This window comes from Carlito syrichta, unplaced genomic scaffold, assembly GCF_000164805.1.
Source record: "Carlito syrichta isolate Samal-C Ts95f unplaced genomic scaffold, Tarsius_syrichta-2.0.1 Scaffold272031, whole genome shotgun sequence".
Lineage (NCBI taxonomy): Eukaryota > Metazoa > Chordata > Mammalia > Primates > Tarsiidae > Carlito > Carlito syrichta.
Window position 1 is genome coordinate 139,818 of NW_007216127.1, and position 18,790 is coordinate 158,607.

Here is an 18,790-nt window from a genome sequence, read left to right on the forward strand (position 1 = left end):
ACCTATCAATCTAATCCAGGCCACAGAAGCACACTACACTTCCCAGATCCCAGAACTCTTAGGGAAAGATTAAGAGTTGATGAGTTGGTGAGAGGAAAAGACACTGAGTAAAGCCAGTGTTCTTCCAAATCTGGGTCTGTGAGGAGGATGCTGTTTTTTGACCCAGGAACGGAGGGTCTTTGACTCAGCAACAGCAACCACTGAAGGCATTTCAGTCCCCCCCCCCCAGAGACAAGAGCACTCACTCTGGAGTAGGAAAGGAGCCTCCCAGAGCCAGAGGAGTGTGGGGATCATGGGGATCACCCAGGGTTTGGAGCCAGATCTGAGTTTATCCCGGCCACAGGCTGGGAGTGGCAGGGGACCCACCAAAGCTACATCTTCCAGAAAGAGAGACTGGCAGACAAGGTCAAATAACCCAGAATCGGTTTCTGTGTGTCACTGACTGAACACCCCAATACTGTCTTTCTGGGTGGTTGTGGTAAGGGGCCCCAGTAACACTGAGGAATACCCAGAATAGCAGCCTAAACGACAGGAGACTAGGAGGGGGTCCCGATCCGAAAACTCTGGAACCTGCAACCTGAGCAGAAGGAGAACTGGTCTCTCAAAAACAGTGGGCCTCACAACCGACATCAGATTTGCAACCTGGAACTGTTCAGCAAGCACTATTGCTAAGAGCCCCAGCCTCCCTTCCAGACCAATTGGTAGTGAGTCCCAGTGATACCGAAGAAAAGTATCCTACACATCTGGAAAAGCAGTCTAAGTGGCAGGAGACTAGTAGGAGGGACTTCACTCCTCAGCACCTGAATTAGCAGCCTGAGTGATAGGAGTGGTGGTTTATCCCAGGCAGAGAGGCCTGAAGCCCAGGACAGCTCCATAACCCAGAATCAGGGTGCAGGTGTCATTGGGGGAGCCTGCTCCTCTAGTCTATCAGGGAAATGTGCCCCACCAGTACCAAGGATAAGGTGGTCCACATTTCTACACACCTGGATGAGCAACCTAAATTGCCCCACCCTCCCTGTGCAGCGGTCCTTGTGCAACAATCCCCCTGTGTCCCGTGTCAACCCCACTTCTCATGGCAGTTGGAGTCTCTGCTGGCATGGGGCACCAGTCTAAGCTGCACCATCCCTCCTGGTGCTGAGTGGCCTCCACTGCCCCACATCTAGATACATCTCCAGGCATTGCAAGCACCTGCTTACTTGTATCAGAAGCCTAAGTTTCCCCATCCATTTTAAGTAGAGATCCTGCTAAAGGAAAGGGGCTGTTACCGCTCCGTACCCAGGAATTCACCCCCACCCCAGGCATTTGGAGCACCAGCCCACTGGGATTGGCAGCTGAGCTGCCCCACCCTGCTGGTGCAGAGTTGACCATGAAGTGGTGCTTCTTCTGTTCCAAGTCTGGAGACACTCCTAAGTATTTAGCACACCCACTGCCTGAGCTATCCTTCCCTCTCCCTGCAATGACCTTTGTGACACCAGTGGCTACTCTGTCAGTGACCGGGGCACTTAATCTCACAGCTAGAGTCTCCACTCACCCAGATCAGCAGCCTGAGATGCCCCACTCCTATGCATCTAGAATCTTGGTACAAGGGTACGCCCCCCCATTTACTCTCAGACATTCAACACACCTGCACACCTGATCGGCAGCCTGGGCCACACCCTCCCCAATCTTTCTCATAACTGCATTCACTTCACTCCTCACAAGAGCATACATTCAGGCAATGGGTGCACCAATTTACCTGGTTGAGGGGGCCTGAGTTGACCCTCCCTCCCCAAGCAGAGACCCTGGTGAAATAGTGCAGTGCCTTCTCTGCTCCACATCTGGACATATCCCCAGACTTCCAGTGAACCTGCTGCTTAGAATAGAATCTTGAACCACCACCCACTTTCTACACAAAGAATCTGGCAAGTGCTTATCCTTCTTCCCACACCCAGGCATAACCCCAGACACTCACTATATGTGAGATCGCAGCCCAGGGATCTGAACCACTCCTCATCCTTCTTGTCCGGAAACTCTATTAGGACCATGACCTTTCTGCCCTCTGCCTAGGCTTTTCACTAAGCCAATTCCATACTAGCTCTCCTGGAATAAGAGCCTGAGTATCCCATTCCCCCCACCCCCTGCAAAGAACTCTCCTTGCTGGGGAATATTCCCAGGCATCTAGCACATCCAATTGCCTGGAGTAGGAGCCTGAACCACCTCTCTCCCTAGGAGTAGAGTCCTTGGTGCTGTGGTGCTTTCTCTGCTCAACACCCAGACATACCCCCAATACCTAGAGTTATAATTCTTCTAGATTAGGAGTTTAGCGCACCCTCCCCTTCCTGAACAGAGAACCTGAGGTAGTGGAAGTCCCCTAACACCTTGCCAAGGCATACCTCTGGGTACTTGGAGGCTGTACACCAGACCCTGCCTTGAAGACGGTGCCTGTGCCTGATACAGGTGGACTCATAGGTGGGCCTGCTCACTTCAGCCCTGCCCATCTTAGTTCTCCCTCCCTGGGTCTGAACTGGGAGCTCAGACCACTGTGCACTCTGCAGACCAGCTCACTGATGAGACAACAGAGTGTTTCTCCCAGTAAACAGGGATCAATTCAATACCCATTCACATTAACAGAAGCTGCTTTTCTCCTTAGGTGCCACCTGCTGGCCTGGAGGTTGAATGATGCATCACGATAGGAAATTTTCTGATACCTACATATACCACTGAGGAACAAGATAAGCTTTCTGAGACACCTTTCCTACCCCAGTCCCAGAGGAAGCACTAAGCCAGCCCACTCCTACTATAACACTATTACAACCAACACTTGGGAAAGGCTACATATACCTATACCTATACCTATACCTATACCTATACCTATACCTATACCTATATCAAGGGAGTTTATACAAACTAGATACCATAGTGCATCTAGATGAAAAACAACCAAAGAAACAACTTTGAAAGTATGAAAAAACAGTGTCACCCCTCCAAAGGGACACATCAACTCTTCAACACCAGACTCTAACCAAAAGGAAATCCCTGAAATGTCAGATAACAAATTCAGAATAATGATTATAAGGAAGCTCAATGAGATGCAAGAGAAAGTTGATAACCAACACAAAGAAATTAGCAAAACAATTCAGGAGGTGAAAGGAGAGATTGACAATTTTTTTTTTTAAAAAAGAGCCAGAACTAAAAATCTCCATGATGAAGATACAAAACACAACTCAAAACTTTAGGAGTAGGCTAAACCAAGTGGAAGAAAGAATCTCAGAGCTAGAGTATAAGTACTTCAAATTGACTCAGTAAGACAGAAATAAAGGAAAAAAAAAAAAAGAATGAGCAAAGCCTATGAGAAATATGAGATTATGTAAAACAAAAAAAGCTACAAATCATAGGCATTCCAGAGGGAGAAGTTAAAGTAAAAAGTATGGAAAACATACTAGAGGAAATAACTCAATAAAACTTTCCTTGTCTTAAGAAAGATCTAGACTTCCAGATACTAGAAGCTCAGATAACTCTTGCAGGACACATTGCAAGAAGAACTCACCATGTATATAGTTGTCAGACTTTTCAAAGTCAATATGAAAAAAAAAAAAATCCTAAGAGCAGCAAAAGTGTCAAGTTACTTATAAAGGAAAGAATATTAGACTAACAACAAACTTTTCAGCAGAAACCTACATGCCAGAAAAGAATGTGGCCCATTTTAAACCTCCCTAAAGAAAAAAAAAAAATGCCAGCCAAATTTTATAACCAACCAAACTAAGCTTCAGAAACAAAAGAGAAATAAAATCCTTCTCTGACAAACACACTAAGGAAATTTGTCTCCACCCAACCAGTTCTACAAGAGATGGTCAAAGCGTTTCTAAACATGGAAATGAAATTGTGACCCTCACTATCATAAAAGATCACATAAGTATAAAGCTCACAGAGACCATAATGTGACTACACACTTGAGACTCCAAGGCAGCTAGCTTATAACACTATGGCAGGAATAACTTCACATATCAATACTATTATGAACACAAGTGGTCTAAACATGAAATTAAAAATAATCAGAGTAGCAAACTGGGTTTAAAAAAAAAGGAGACAAGAATCAATTATCTGCTGCCTACAATATACCTGCCTACTGACCAAAGACAGACACAGACTCAAAATAAATGGTAATATATATCATGAAAATGGAAAAGGAAAAACAAATAGGTGTAGACATCCTCATATCAGATAACTCAGACTTTAATCCTAAAACAGTAAAAAAAAAAAAAAAAAAGACAAAATGTAATGGTATATGGTACAAGTAAGCAAGAAGATTGAACTATCTTAAGTATATATGCACCAAACACTAGTGCATCCAATTCATGAAGCAAACACCACTTGACCTTAAAAACACATTGATAGCAATACAATAATAGTGGGTGACTTCAACACCCCACTGAAATCACTAAACATCTCATCAAAGCAGAAAATTAATAAAGAAACATAGGTCTTAAACTGGACTATAGACCAAATGGACCTAACAAAAATCTAAAGAACTTTCCACCCAACAACTGCAGAAAATACATTATTCTCATCTCAGCATTAAGCATTCTCCAAAATAGACTAAGTTAAAAATGTCAAAATTATAACAGGCATTTTCTTGGACCACAGTGGAATAAAATTAGAAATTACCACTAAGAGGAGCTCCCAAACCTATATAACTACAGGGAAACAGAACAACTAACTCTTGCATGCCCCTTGGGCAAGCAATGACATCAAGACAGAAGTAAAAAATTTGTTAAAACAAATGAAAACAGAGACACAGCATACCAAAACCTCTGAGACACAGCAAAAGCAGTATTGAGGGGAAATTTTTATAGCATTAAAAGTTTACACCCAAAAGAAAGATCTGAACTCAACAGTTTAAACTTACACCTCAGGGAATTAGAAAAACAAGAACAATATAAACCTAAAGATAGCAGAAGAAAAGGAATAACAAAAATCAGAGCAGAATTAAATGACACAAAAGATAAATGAATCAACAAGTTGATTCCTTGAAAGGTTTAACAAAGTTGACAGACCATTAGCTAGACTAACCAAGGAAAAAAGAAGACTCAGGTAAATTCAACTGGAAATGACAGAGGTGACATAGCAATAGTTTCCACAGAAATATAAAAGATCAGCCAGAAGTGGTGGCTCACATCTGTAATATCAGGACTTTGGGAGGTGGAGGCAAGAAGATAGCCTGAGCCTAGGGATTTGAGACCAGTCAAGTAATAGGCAAGACCTCATCTCTACAATAAATAAAAAAAAGTTAGCCAGACTTGGTGGCATGTGATTGTTGTTCCAACTACTTAGAAGGCTGAGATGGAAGAACTGCCTGAGGATGCAGCAGCTGTGAGCATGCCACCATACTCCAGCCTGAGCAACAGAGTGAGATTCTGACTCAAAAAAAAAAAAAAAAAAAAAGAAAAGAAAGAAAGAAAATTAAAAAAGACATGCAAAAAATCATCAGAGACTATTTTAAATACTTCTGTGACAGCAAACTGGAAAACCTAGAGGAAATCCATGAATTCTTGGAAACCTACAACCTCCTAAGACTGAACCAGGAAGAAATACATACCCTGAATAGACCAATAACAAGCAATGCAATTGAGTCCCAGAACCAGACTAATTTCATAATATTTACAAGGAAAAGCTGGTCCAAACATACAGAAACTATTTCAATAAATTGAGGAAAAAGGACTCTTTCCTAACTAATTCTATGAAACCAGTATCACACTGATACCAAAATCAGTCAAAGACACAACACAAAAAAGACTAGAGGCCAATTTCTCTGATGAATATAGATGTCAAATTTCTTAACAAAATGCTAGCAAACTAAATTCAACAGCATGTTGAAAAAAATTATCCATCATGACCAAGTGGGTTTCATTCCAGGGATACAAGAATGGTTCAATATCTGCAAATCAATAACCATGATCAACAACATAAAGAGAAGCAGAAATAAAAACCATGTTACCATTTCAATAGATGCAGAAAAGACATTTGATAAAATCCAATATCCCTTCATTATAAAAACCCTAAATAAATTAGGCATCAAGAGAGCATATCTCAAAGTAATTAGAGCCATAATCCCACAGTCAACATCATACTTAATGGAGAAAAGCTGAAAACATTACCCCTCAGAGCAGGAACAATACAGGGATATCTACTCTCACCACTCTTATTCAACATTGTACTGGAAGTCCTAGCAAGAGCAATACGAAATAAAAGACATCCAAATTGGCAAGGAGAAAGTAAAAATATCTCTGTGTATGACATGATTATATACCTAGCAAATCCTAATGACTTCTCCAGAAGCTTTTAGACCTGATAAACAACTTTAGTAATGTCTCAGGATACAAATTCAACATACATAAATCAGTAGTGTTCTTGTATACCAACAGCACTCAAGCTGAGAACCAAACTGACAACTCAATCCCATTCATCCTAGCTGTGCAAAAAATAAAATGCCTAGGATTACACCTAACTAAGGAAATGAAAGATCTTTACAACGAGAACTACAAGACATTGATAAAAGAAACCGACCGGGCTCGGTGGCTCAGCCTGTAATCCCAGCACTTTGGGAGGTCGAGGTGAGTGGATTGCCTGAGCCTGCAGGTTCGAGACCTGCCTGGGCAACGTGGAGAGACCCCATCTCTACAATAAATCAAAAAAAAATTAGCCGCGCATGGTAGCTCGCATCTGTAGTTCCAGCTACTTGGAAGACTGAGGCAGAAGGATCACTGGAGCCCAGCAGGTCGAGGCTGCAGTGGCCGGGAGCAGCCACTGCACTCCAGTCTGGGTGACAGAGTGAGACTCCAATTCAAAAAAAAAAAAAAGAAAGAAATCATAGAGGACACATAAATGGCAGAACAGCCTATGTTTATAAATAGAATGAATGAATATTGCTAAAATGACCATACTGCCCAAAGCAGTCTACAATATAACCTCTATCAAAATACCAACTTCATTCTTCACAGAACTAAAAAACAATAGAACCTGAATAGCTAAAGCAATCCTAAGCAGTAAGAACAATTGAATGGGCATCACACTGCCTGGCTTCAGAGTATACTACAGGGCTATAGACATGGTACAAGAATAGACAGTGGAACAGAATAGAGAACCTAGAAATAAAACCACTTACCTACAATCAGCTTATCTCCAACAAAGCTGACAAAAATACACAATAGGGAAAGGATACCTTATTCAATAAATGGTACTGTAAAAACTTGCTAACCATGTGCAAAAGAATGAAACTAGATCTCTACCTCTCACCATGTATAAAATTAACTCAAGGTGGATTACAGACTTAAATGTAAGACTTGAAACTATAAAAATCCTAAAAGAAAACCTAGGAAACATTCTTTTGAACACCAACCTAAGCAAAGAATTTATGACAAAGACTCCAAATGCAATTACGTGAAAAACAAAATAGACAAATTGGACGTAATTGAACTAAAAAGCTTCCTCACAGCAAAAGAAATAATAAACAGAGTGAACAGAAAACCTATAGAATTCAAGAAATACTTGAACATTATGCCTTGCACAAAGGGCGAATATCCAGAATATACAAGGAACTCAACTCAACATAGAAAAAAATGAACATCCTCATCAAAAAGTAGGCAAAAGACATTAATAGACACTTCTCAAAAGAAGACACATAAGCGACCAACAAATGTGAAAACATACTCAACGTCACTACTCATCAGAGAAATACAAACTGAAACCACAATGAGATATCACCTTACACCAGTCACAATGGCTATTATTAAAAAGAAAAAAAGTAAAAAACAAGCAGATGCTATTTACTTATGTTATGCTTAGCTACTGATGGTAGGATTGCAAGCTAGCTCAACCTCTATGGAAAACAGTATGGCGGTTTCTCAAAAAACTAAAGATTGAATTACCATTTGATCCAGCAATCCCACTAGTAGGGATCCAAAGAAAGCAAAATGATTTTATTAAAAAGATACCTGTACTTGTGTGTTGATTGCAGCACTATTCACAATAGCAAAATCATGGAGCCAACCTAAGTACTCACCAACAATTTTCTAGATGAAGAAAATGTGGTGTGTGTATATATATATGCACACACACACACACACACACACACACACACACACACACACACCCATGGAATACTATGCAACCATAAAAAAGAAGGAAATCATATCCTTTGCAGCAACATGAATTGAGCTGGAGATCATCATCATAAGTAAACTGACTCAGAAACAGAAAACTTAACATTGCTTGTTCTCACTTATATGCAGGAGTCAAATGGCCAGAAAGATAGAAATAATGGACACTGGGGACACTAGTAAAGAGTAGTAGAGTTCAGAAATTACTTATTGGGTACAGTGTTCACTATCTGGGTAACAGGCCACCTGAGACCCAATCTCTTCCACCAAATAACATGTCCATGTAATAAACATGCACTTGTACTCCCTGATTCTAAAAAAAAAATGGCGGAAAAAACTCAAAATTATATCAAATATATGTTCTGATCAAAATTAAAAAAAAAACTAGCAATCAACAGAAGAAATATTTGAAACCGTGAAATTTATAGAAATTAAACAATGGATAAATTGAAAAGGAAATTGAAAAATTCTTTGAAACAAATGAAGATGGAAACACAATAAGCTAAACCTATGAAATACAGCTAAAATGGTACTAAGAGGAAAGATTATACATAAATACCTATATCAAAAAAGCAGGAAGACTGAAAATTAAGCAGTCTAATTATGTACCTCAAGAAACAGGAAAAGCAAGCACAAACCAAACCCAAAATTAGTACAAAAAAGATATATTAAGTACCAAAGCATAAATAAGTGAAAGTAAGACTAAATGAATAAAAGATCAGTGAAATGAAAAGTTTTTTAAAAAACAATAAACAAAATTGACAAATTTTTAGCTAGGCTTACATAAAAAAAGAGATGGTCCAAATGAAATCAGAAATGGAAAAGGAGATACAACAACTGAGATATCATAGATATATAGAATCATCAGAGAGTATTATGAACAAGCATATTAGATAACCAGGAAGAGGTAGACAAATTCCTGAAAATATACAACTTAACAAGATTGAACTATCAAGAAATGGAAAATCTGAACAGTCCAATAATGAGTAACAAGATTAAAGTGGTAATTTAAAAAAAAATCTCCCTTCAAAGAAAAGCACAGGACCTGAGATCCTCACTGGTGAATTCTATCAAACATTTAAGAACTAATGCCAATTCTACTCAAACTATTTTAAAAAATGGAGATGAGAGGATACTTCCAAATTCATTCTATGAGGGCAACATTATTCTGATACCAAAATTAAACAAGAGCACAACAACAAAAAAGAAAACTATAGGCCAATATACCTAATGAACATGGACGCAATGATCCTAAACAAAATACAAGTAAACTAAATTCAGAAATACATTAGAAAGATTGTTCATTATGATCAAGTGGATGCAAAGATGTTTCAATATACACAAAGCAATAAATGTGATACAACACATTAATAGAATCAAGAAAAAATGATATGATTATTTCAATATTTTCTAAAAAAGTATTTTATAAAATTCAACATCCCTTCATGATAAAAATTCTCAACAAACTGGGTGTGCAAGAAACGTACTTCAGAACAATAAGAGTTCTATATGGCACACACAGCAAATATCACACTGACGAAGAAAAAATTGAAACCCTTTTCTCTAAGATCTAAGCAAGACAAGGATGCTAATTTTCATCGCTTTTATTCAATATAGCCCTGGAAGTCCTAGCCAGAGCAATTAGGTATGATAAAGGAATAAAGGACATCCAAATTGGAAAGGAAAATGTTAAATTATCCTCTTTTGCAGACAATGTTATATTTAGAAAAGCCTAAAGACTAAAAATAAAAACTAAACTGTTATACCTGCTAAACAAATTCGGTAAACTTGCAGGATTGCAGAATACAAATGAACATACAAAAATCAATAGCATTTCTATAAACCAAAAGTGAACAATCTGAAAAATAAACCATGAAAGCAATCCTATTTACAATAGTTATAAATGATACATAGGGATACATTTAACCAAATAAGTGAAATAGTTCTACAATGAAAACTATTATATGATATAGTAATGAAAGAAATTGAAAAGGATAGAAAACTATTGGAAAGAAACTCCATGCTTGTGGATTGGAAGAATTAATATTGGGGCTTTTGTTGTTGTTTGTTTGCTTTTTTGTTTTTTGAGTCAGGATCTCACTCTGTTGCCCAGGCTACAGTGCAGTGGATAATCACTAGCTCACTGCAGACTTGACTTCCCGGGCTCAGGCAATCCTTCCACTTCAGCCTCCCTAGTAGTTGGAACTACAGGCATGAGCCACCACTCCTGACTCATTTAAAAAAATATATTTGTAGAGAAAAGTTCTTACTGTGTTGCTTAGGCTGATCTTGAATTCTTGGCTCAAGCAATCCTCCCACCTCAACCTCCAAAAGTACTAGGATTACAGGCATGAACTACTGCACTTGGTGGTATTGTTAAATGTCACTTCTACCCAAACCAATCTACAGAATCAGTGCAATCTATATCAAAACACCAATGACATTCTTCAAAGAAATAGAAAAGACATTACTAAAATTGGTATGGAAGTACAAAAGACCCTGAATAGCCAAAGCAATACTAAACAGAAAGGACTAAGCTGAAAGCATCACACTGCTGGACTTTAAAATATAACTATATAGCCAAACAACATGGTACTGGCATACAAACAGACACTTAGAACAGTGGAGTAGAATAGAGAATACAGAATTAAATCTACACATTTATAGCCAATACATTTTCTACAAGGGCAACAATAACATACTTTAGGAAAGGACAGTTTCTTAGATAAATGGTGTTGGGAAAACTGGATATCACTGTGCAGAAGAATGAAACTAGACCCCTATCTCTTAACCATATACAACAATTATATAAAAATGAATTAAAGACTTAGATGTAAGATCTGACACTGTGCAACTGTAGTAGAAAACACTGAGGAAATACTTTAGGATATTGCTTTGGGCAAATAATTTTTGATTAAGAACTCAAAAACAGAGGCAACAAAAGCAAAAATGAACTAATGGGATTACATCAACCTAGAAAGCTTCTGCACAGCAAAAGAAACAATATACAGAGGGAAGAGACAGGCTACAGGATGACAGAAAATATTTACAAATTATATATCCAAAAAGAGGTTAATAACTGGAATATATAAGGAACTAAAACAACTCAATGGCAAAAAAACAATTCTATCAGAAAATGGGCAAATGGTATGAACAAACATTTCTCAAAAGAAGACATACACATGCCAACAGGTATGTGAAAAAATTCTCATTATCATTAATCATCAGTGAAACTCATCCACAATGAAATATCATTTCTCCCTAGTTGGAATGGCTATTATCAAAAAAGACAAAGAATAACAAATGCTGTTGACTATGCAGAGAAAAGAAAATGTTTGTACACTTGTGGTGGGAATGTAAATTAGTAAAACCACCATATAAAACAGTATGGAGGTTTCTAAAAAAGGCTAAAAACAGGTCTACTATACGATCTAGCAATCCAAATGCTGGAAAAGAAAGGAAATCAGTATATCAAAGAGATTTCTGCTTTCTTGTGTGCACTGCAGCACTATTCACTGTAGCCAAGATAGGAAGCAACCTAAGCATCCATCAACAGATGAATGGTTAAAGAAAATGTGGTATATATACAAAATGGAGTTATTCATCAATACAGAAGAATGAAATCCTGCCATTTGCAGCAACATGAATGGAACTTGAAGTCATTATGTTAGGCAAAATAAGTCAGGCACAGAAAGACAGATAACACATGCTCTCACTCATGTGTGAGAGCTAACTATGTTGAATTTTGTGGTGGTAGAGAGTAGAGTGATGGCTATCAGAAGCTGGGAGAGTGGAGAGAAAGAGGAATAAAGAGAGGTTGGTTAGTTGTACAGAAATACTTAAAACAATTAAGTTCCAGTTTTTGATAACATTAGGGTGACTGAAGTCACAATAATTTATTGAATATTTCAAAATAGAAGATTTGGGATCCTCACAACATGTAAGTATTCGAGGTGATGAATATCCTAATTGCCGCGATGTAATCATTATTTACTGTATACATGTATCAAAATATCACATGTACCTCATAAACATGTGCAATTATTATGTTTCAATAAAAATTCATTCTTTTGAAAGTATCTATCCAGTTTTTACGGAAAATTTATTTAAAAGAATTATTTTTCCATTGACTTATCTTAGCACTTCTAAAATCAATTGACCATATATACATGGATTTATTTTTTAAATCTTAGTTTTATTCCTTTGATCTATATGTATATTTTTATGCCAGTATGACTCAGTGTTCTGTTGCCTTTAGCGTTAGTTTCATAATTGGGAAGTATTAGTCCTCCAACTTCGTCCTTTTTAAATTTGTTTTTGCTATTCAAGATTCCTTGTATTTCGATAGGAATTTTAGAACAAGTTTGTCAGTGTCTGCAAAAAAGTCCACAGGAATTTTCCGACCAATTTAAAGTGTTTTGCCATCTTAATGATATTACATCTTTCAACTAGTGAACATGAGACGTCTTTCCATTCACTTAAGTCGTTCTTAAGTTCTTACAACAATATTTTGCAGTTTTCATTTTCAGTGTAAAAGTCTTAAACTTGTCAACTTTATTTCTAAGCATTTTATTCTTTCCGTGCTATTGTAAATAGAATTGTTTTCTTAATTTGATGTTCAGGTTATTTATTACAAGTATACCGAATAAGTAACAGAGTGACAAATAACTTTGTGCAAAAGTTAGTTTCCAAATTTCTGACTTTCTTAAAACAGATGACTAGAATGAGAATTACTAAGTAATGGTTTCTCCAGTAGCTCTTGAAATTGGGTATATATGCTAGCCAGTGCATACTACCATAAACTTTAAGATAGTTGATAATGTGGTAACTGACAAAAAATGTTATTTCAGTTTCTTTTGAACTTATTTGTTATTATAAGTGAAGTTAAGTTTATCCTAATAGTTATTGTAGTTTATTTTTTAATTATACATTTTAAAATCCACAAATAAAAGTTGCATATATTTATTGTGTACTATATGATGTTTTTAAATACATATACATTGTGAAATGGCTTAATAAAACGAATTAACATATCCGTGACCTCACATACTTAATTTGTTTTTTGTGATGAGAACATTGAAAATCTACTTTCCCAATTTTCAAGAATACAATACAGTTTTTATTAGTAATGTTGTACAACAGATCTCTTGAACTTATTTTTATGATCTAATTAAAATTTTGTATCCCTTGCCCAACATCTCCCTAAACCCCCAGCCCTCAGGCTGTGGTAACCACAATTCTACTTTCCACTAAGTTTGACTTTTTAAGATTCTATATGTAAGTGAGATGGCATAATATTTGCCTTTCTGTACTTGACTTTTTCACTTAATGTAATGTCCTCTAGGTTCATCCATGTTTTCTCAAATGGCAGGATTGCCGTCTTTTTTTTGAGCTGGAGTCTCACTCCATCACCAAGGCTGGAGTGCAGTGGCACACTCACAGCCACCCCAACGTTGACCTGCTGGGCCCAGGTGATCCTTCTGCCTCAGCCTTCCAAGTAACTGAAACTACAGCCACACACTACCATGCCCAGCTAATTTTTGACTTATTGTAGAGATGAGGCCTCACCAAATTGCCAGGGCTGGTCTCGAACCTGTGGCTGAGGCAATCCACTCGCCTCAGCCTCCCAAAGTGGTGAGATTACAGGCTGAACCACCAAGCCTAGCTGATTGCCTTCTTTTTTAAGCTAAAATAATATTCCATTGTATCTCTCTCTCTAATTATCTAGCTATCTAATTTTCTTTATCTATTCATCTGTTGATGGACACTACTTAGTTTGCTTCCATGCCTTGACTATTGTGAATAATGTTGTGATAAACACAGGAGTACAGGCATATCTTTAATATACTGACTTTATTTATTTATTTATTTATTTATTTTTTGAGTTGGTGTCTCACTCCCTCGCCCAGACTGGAGTGCAGTGGCCACTCCCGGTCACCGCAGCCTCGACCTGCTGGGCTCCGGCGATCCTTCTGCCTCAGCCTTCCAAGTAACTGGAACTACAGGCGTGCGTTACCATGCCCGGCTAATTTTTTATTTATTGTGGAGATGAGGTCTCGCCAAGTTGCCCAGGTGGGTCTCGAACCCGCGGGCTCAGGCAGTCCACTCACCTCCACCTCCCAAGGTGCAAGATTACAGGCTGAGCCACTGAGCCCGGCTATATGTTTTAAATACATGCCTAGAAGTGGGATTCCTGAATCACATAATGGTTTTATTTTTAATTTTTGGAGGAACCTCCATACTGTTCACCTCTGTTTCCTGGAATGCTTCTACCTAGATCTTGACATGGTTGCCCCATTACCTCCTTTTGTTCTTGTCTTAAATATGAGCCTCAAGGAGATTTTCCTTGACCTCCTAATCTGAAATTATGAACACCCTTACTTTTGATTGAAATTACATTAAACCTGTAAATCAATTTTCAAAAAAAAAAAATAAAAATAAAGCTCCGTTTTCTGTCTAGTGAAGAAGTATGCTTCTCCATTTGTTTAAATCCTTAATATTATTTGTCAAGTCTTCTTAATAAAGACCTTACTCATTTTTAAAACTTTATTCTTATATATTTGTTTCTTCCTGCAGGGATTGCTACTGATAAGCTTTTACTCTATTATATTTTCTTCCATGCTATTTGTGTTATATGGGAAAATTATTTTTATATATTTCTCTTGACTTCCAACTAATTTTAAATTCAATTAATTCTAATTTAAGTGTTTCTCTTAAGTGTTCTTATATGTATTCAGATAATATGAGAATAATATTTTGCTTAATTGTTTCCAACTCTATTTCTTGTTTTTGTTTTTACAACTTATTGTATTATAAAAACTTTCAGAAGAATGTTAGAATAATTAGAGGTAGGATGGGGGTTCTACTGCTTATTAGAGACAGAAAGACATGAAAGATTTTTGCTCTTGCTGTAACAATAAAAGATTACTGGCTAAACCTAATACACATACTTTTCTTTAAAACTATTGAAGAGTTAAAGATACCAAAACAAACAAAGGAAACAGAAACCAGTTTTGAAAGGACTAAACACCAGTGGGAAGAACCATTCCTAGGTGGTCAAGAGATGGAGGGTACCTTTATGTGAAGGGACAGCTACTGAGGTTGGAGCTGGGTAGGTAGAGAAGGGAAACTGGTATGAGTAGTCAGTCTCTGCTGGGATGGGCAGAAATCAATCACACTTTTGACAAAACTGTGGACTGTCATATGGAATTTAAATCTAGTGTAGCCCTAAATGAAAATATAACCCTCTCTGCTCAAAATTTTCACATGACGTTTTTGCTGAGAAGGCAAGGGTTGGGAAATTGGTCAGAAAAACAAATAGGTATTGTGTCTCATGGTGTCGTAATGTAGAGGTCTTCAGGCTTTACAATCTCCAGTCGTGGTGCTCCATGGTCCCCAAAACCAGATGTTAACATAAGAAGAATGATGCAATCAATTTTCCCTTTCTCACCAGTCTCTTACTCTTGATATCAGAGAAGAGATTCTTACAGTTTGGGAGTTTCTCCTCATATAGTAGTGGCTGATCATGTTAATAAGGCCTTGCGGACCAGAACTTGACTGTGCTTGAGGAGCGTTTTAAAATTAACTGGCTTACTTTTATGAGGAAATTCACAAGGCTTAAGTTGTATCTCAAAGAATGAAATAACTATGATGTGCTCCTCAGTAAAACTAACCTGTAACCAGGGATCAGATCATAGGTTTTATTTTATTTTAACTTTTGTTTTAAATAAATTTCTAGTAGACAATAAATTCAGCAGCAATGTTTTAGGCTCTGTTCCTTGGAAGATCTTGAGGCAGAGATTCTTGTTTAAGTGATTTATCAAGAAGTGTGGTCAGGAGAGAAAAGAAAACAGGAGCGGGAAAGAGCAGGGGAACAAACAGTGTGATTTGGAGTCTAGCTTCAGTTTGATGCTACAGAATCTCTAGAGCATAAACTACACCAAGTTTATCCCACCTTGCATCAAGGGATAACCTTCTGTATCTCTGTTAGCTTTCTATCATAGAAGGCCTCCTCCATTCTGAGATTAATGAGAATAGTACAGTTTCTCCCAGTACTTTAATAATTTCAATTATCTTTTTTTTCCATTTTTATTTTAGATAGTGGGGTACATGCTCAAGTTTCTTACATGGACATATTGCATAGTGACGGGCTTGGGTCTAAGTTGGCCTGTTCCCTAGATAGTGAACATTATACCCAACAGGTAAATTTCTGAACCCTGGCTCCCTCCTCAACTCTCCCTTTATTGATGTCCCCAGCATCTATTTCTGGACTTTTAAATGCTTTCTTCTATTCATGTGCCAGTGCTGTATTTTTTCACTTATGTAGTTTTGTAGTATAATTTAATATCTAGTAAGGCTAGTCCTCATTTTATCACTATTTTTTCTTCACAATTTATATGACTATTTTTCCTTCTACATAAAAAAAATTTTGAATCTGTTTTTCTAGTTAAAACAATCCATTTTTATTCTTACTAGAAATGTGATATAGTTATAAATTATCTTAGAGTTGTGAACATTGTCATATTGAATCTTCTTATCTGAGATCATGTAATACTGTGCTATTTATATGTTATTTTCTTCTTGTAGCAGCCTTTCAAAATTTTCTTTCTATAGCTCTTACTAATTTCACATTGCAGCTTTAATTTATAATATGGGGCTTCTTAAATAATGAAAAGCCAATGATTTCTATGTATTAATTATGTATCTGTCCATCTTCCTGAAATCTCTTATTTATGATAGTTCAGTAATTTTATTACATTTCCCAAGATACACATATTATCTATAAACAGTTAATACTTTATCATGTCTAATTTTTATGAATGATTTATTTCTCTTTTATAAATATACTGACTAATTTATATGAAGAAATATTGTTATTGTTATCCTGGTGGGCATCTTGGCCTTGTCAAGTGATAAAAGTTATTCCCATTTCCTTCTTTTGGTTCCTGAATGCATGAATCCTGGCTCTTGGAGAAAAGGCATCATATAATGATTACAAATTGAGAGTATATTCTGCACTCTTGAGGACATTGCCCTAGCAAGGTAAGATGTTGCCATCAAACTGGTTCTTAACTGTGTTCTAGAGGTCATTCCTTTAATCTGTCTAGCCAGCTGCTTTAGAGTGGTGGTAAGACCAGTGAATATCATGAGCATGGACACACTACTACATTTATTTGATTAAAATGAGTTTCTTAGTCAGAAATGATGCTGTGTGTTATTCTATGATAGAGGACAAGGTATACTGTAAGTACCCAGATGGCAGTTTTGGCAGAATCAGTGAAGACAGAGAAGGCAAATCTATAGTCATCAATGTCTATTCCAGTAAGAACAAAGCAATGCTTCTTTCATGTTGGAAGCAATCCAATTTAATCAACCTGCTACCAAGTAGCTCACTGATTCTTTTGCAGAGCGATGCCATATCTGTGTGGGTCTGTGGTTTTGGAAGATAGGACACTTAGCAGTTGGCTGTAGCCAGATGGGTCTTGGTGAGCAAAAGCCAGGGCTGCTTAGCCCATAACCGCACTACCTGCTGCCATGGTGACTTTATTCATGATGCCGTTGAACAATGACTAGAGTGGTTAGAGAAGAATGTTGATATCCTCAGTTTGGATTATTAAAGTCTTTCTCTGCTGAGGTTGGAATGACGCAGCTGTGCACGTCCAGGCAATGCCTGCATATAATGCAGAACCATCTGTAGACCAAGACTGAGATTTTTTCCCTCCTCAGTTTGAAAATCTTTTTACAGCTTTACAAGCAATTCAGATTTTTTCTTTTTTTAATTGACTGTTCATATGCTTTATCGATTTCTCCATTGGTAACTTCTGAATAGTGATTGTCTGATATGTTCATCCAATCTTCCTCTCTCCTGCTAATAGTCTTTCAAAACTATTTGATACACTGGTTTTCAGAGCATTTAGGAATTAAATATTAATATCAGTTTTCTTTATGTTTAAATACATTTCATCTTCAACAGTCACTAAATTTTGGGGGGGTGAGGGGAAATGCAGGTTAACTTCTTGTTCTGTGTTGTTGTGCATGTTTCCTGTGTATATGGAACAGACAGGCTAGTGTCTTCATAACTGCACAAGTGAAAGGGACTTTATTCTGGGTGTGAGTATCTTTAGGGTATCTGATTTTTGTGTGGCTCTTTTTTTTCAGTCTAAGATGATGATGATGATGATGATGATGATGATGATGATTGAGACAGGGTCTTGCTCTGTCACCCAGGCTGGAGTGCAGAGTGGTGCAATGATGGTTTACCGCAGTCTCAAACTCCTGGGCTCCAGCGATTCTCTCACCTCAGTTTCCCGTGTAGCTGGGACTATAGGTGGTGCCACAATACCCAGCTAAGTTTTTATCTTTTTGTAGAGATAGGGTCTCACTTTGTTACCCAGGTTGGTCTTGAACTCCTGGTCTCAAGTGTTCGATCCTTCCACTTTGACCCCCCAAAGTCCTGGGATTACAAATATGAGCCACCAAGCCCGGCATCTATTTTAAAAAAATAGTTGGCAGAAAGAAGATAAAAAATAAATTTTAAAAAAGTGGTAGCACAGCCGGGCTCGGTGGTTCAGCATATAATCCTGCCCCTTTGGGAGGCTGAGGTGAGTGGATTGCCTGAGCCTGCGGGTTTGAGACCCGCCTGGGCAACTTGGCGA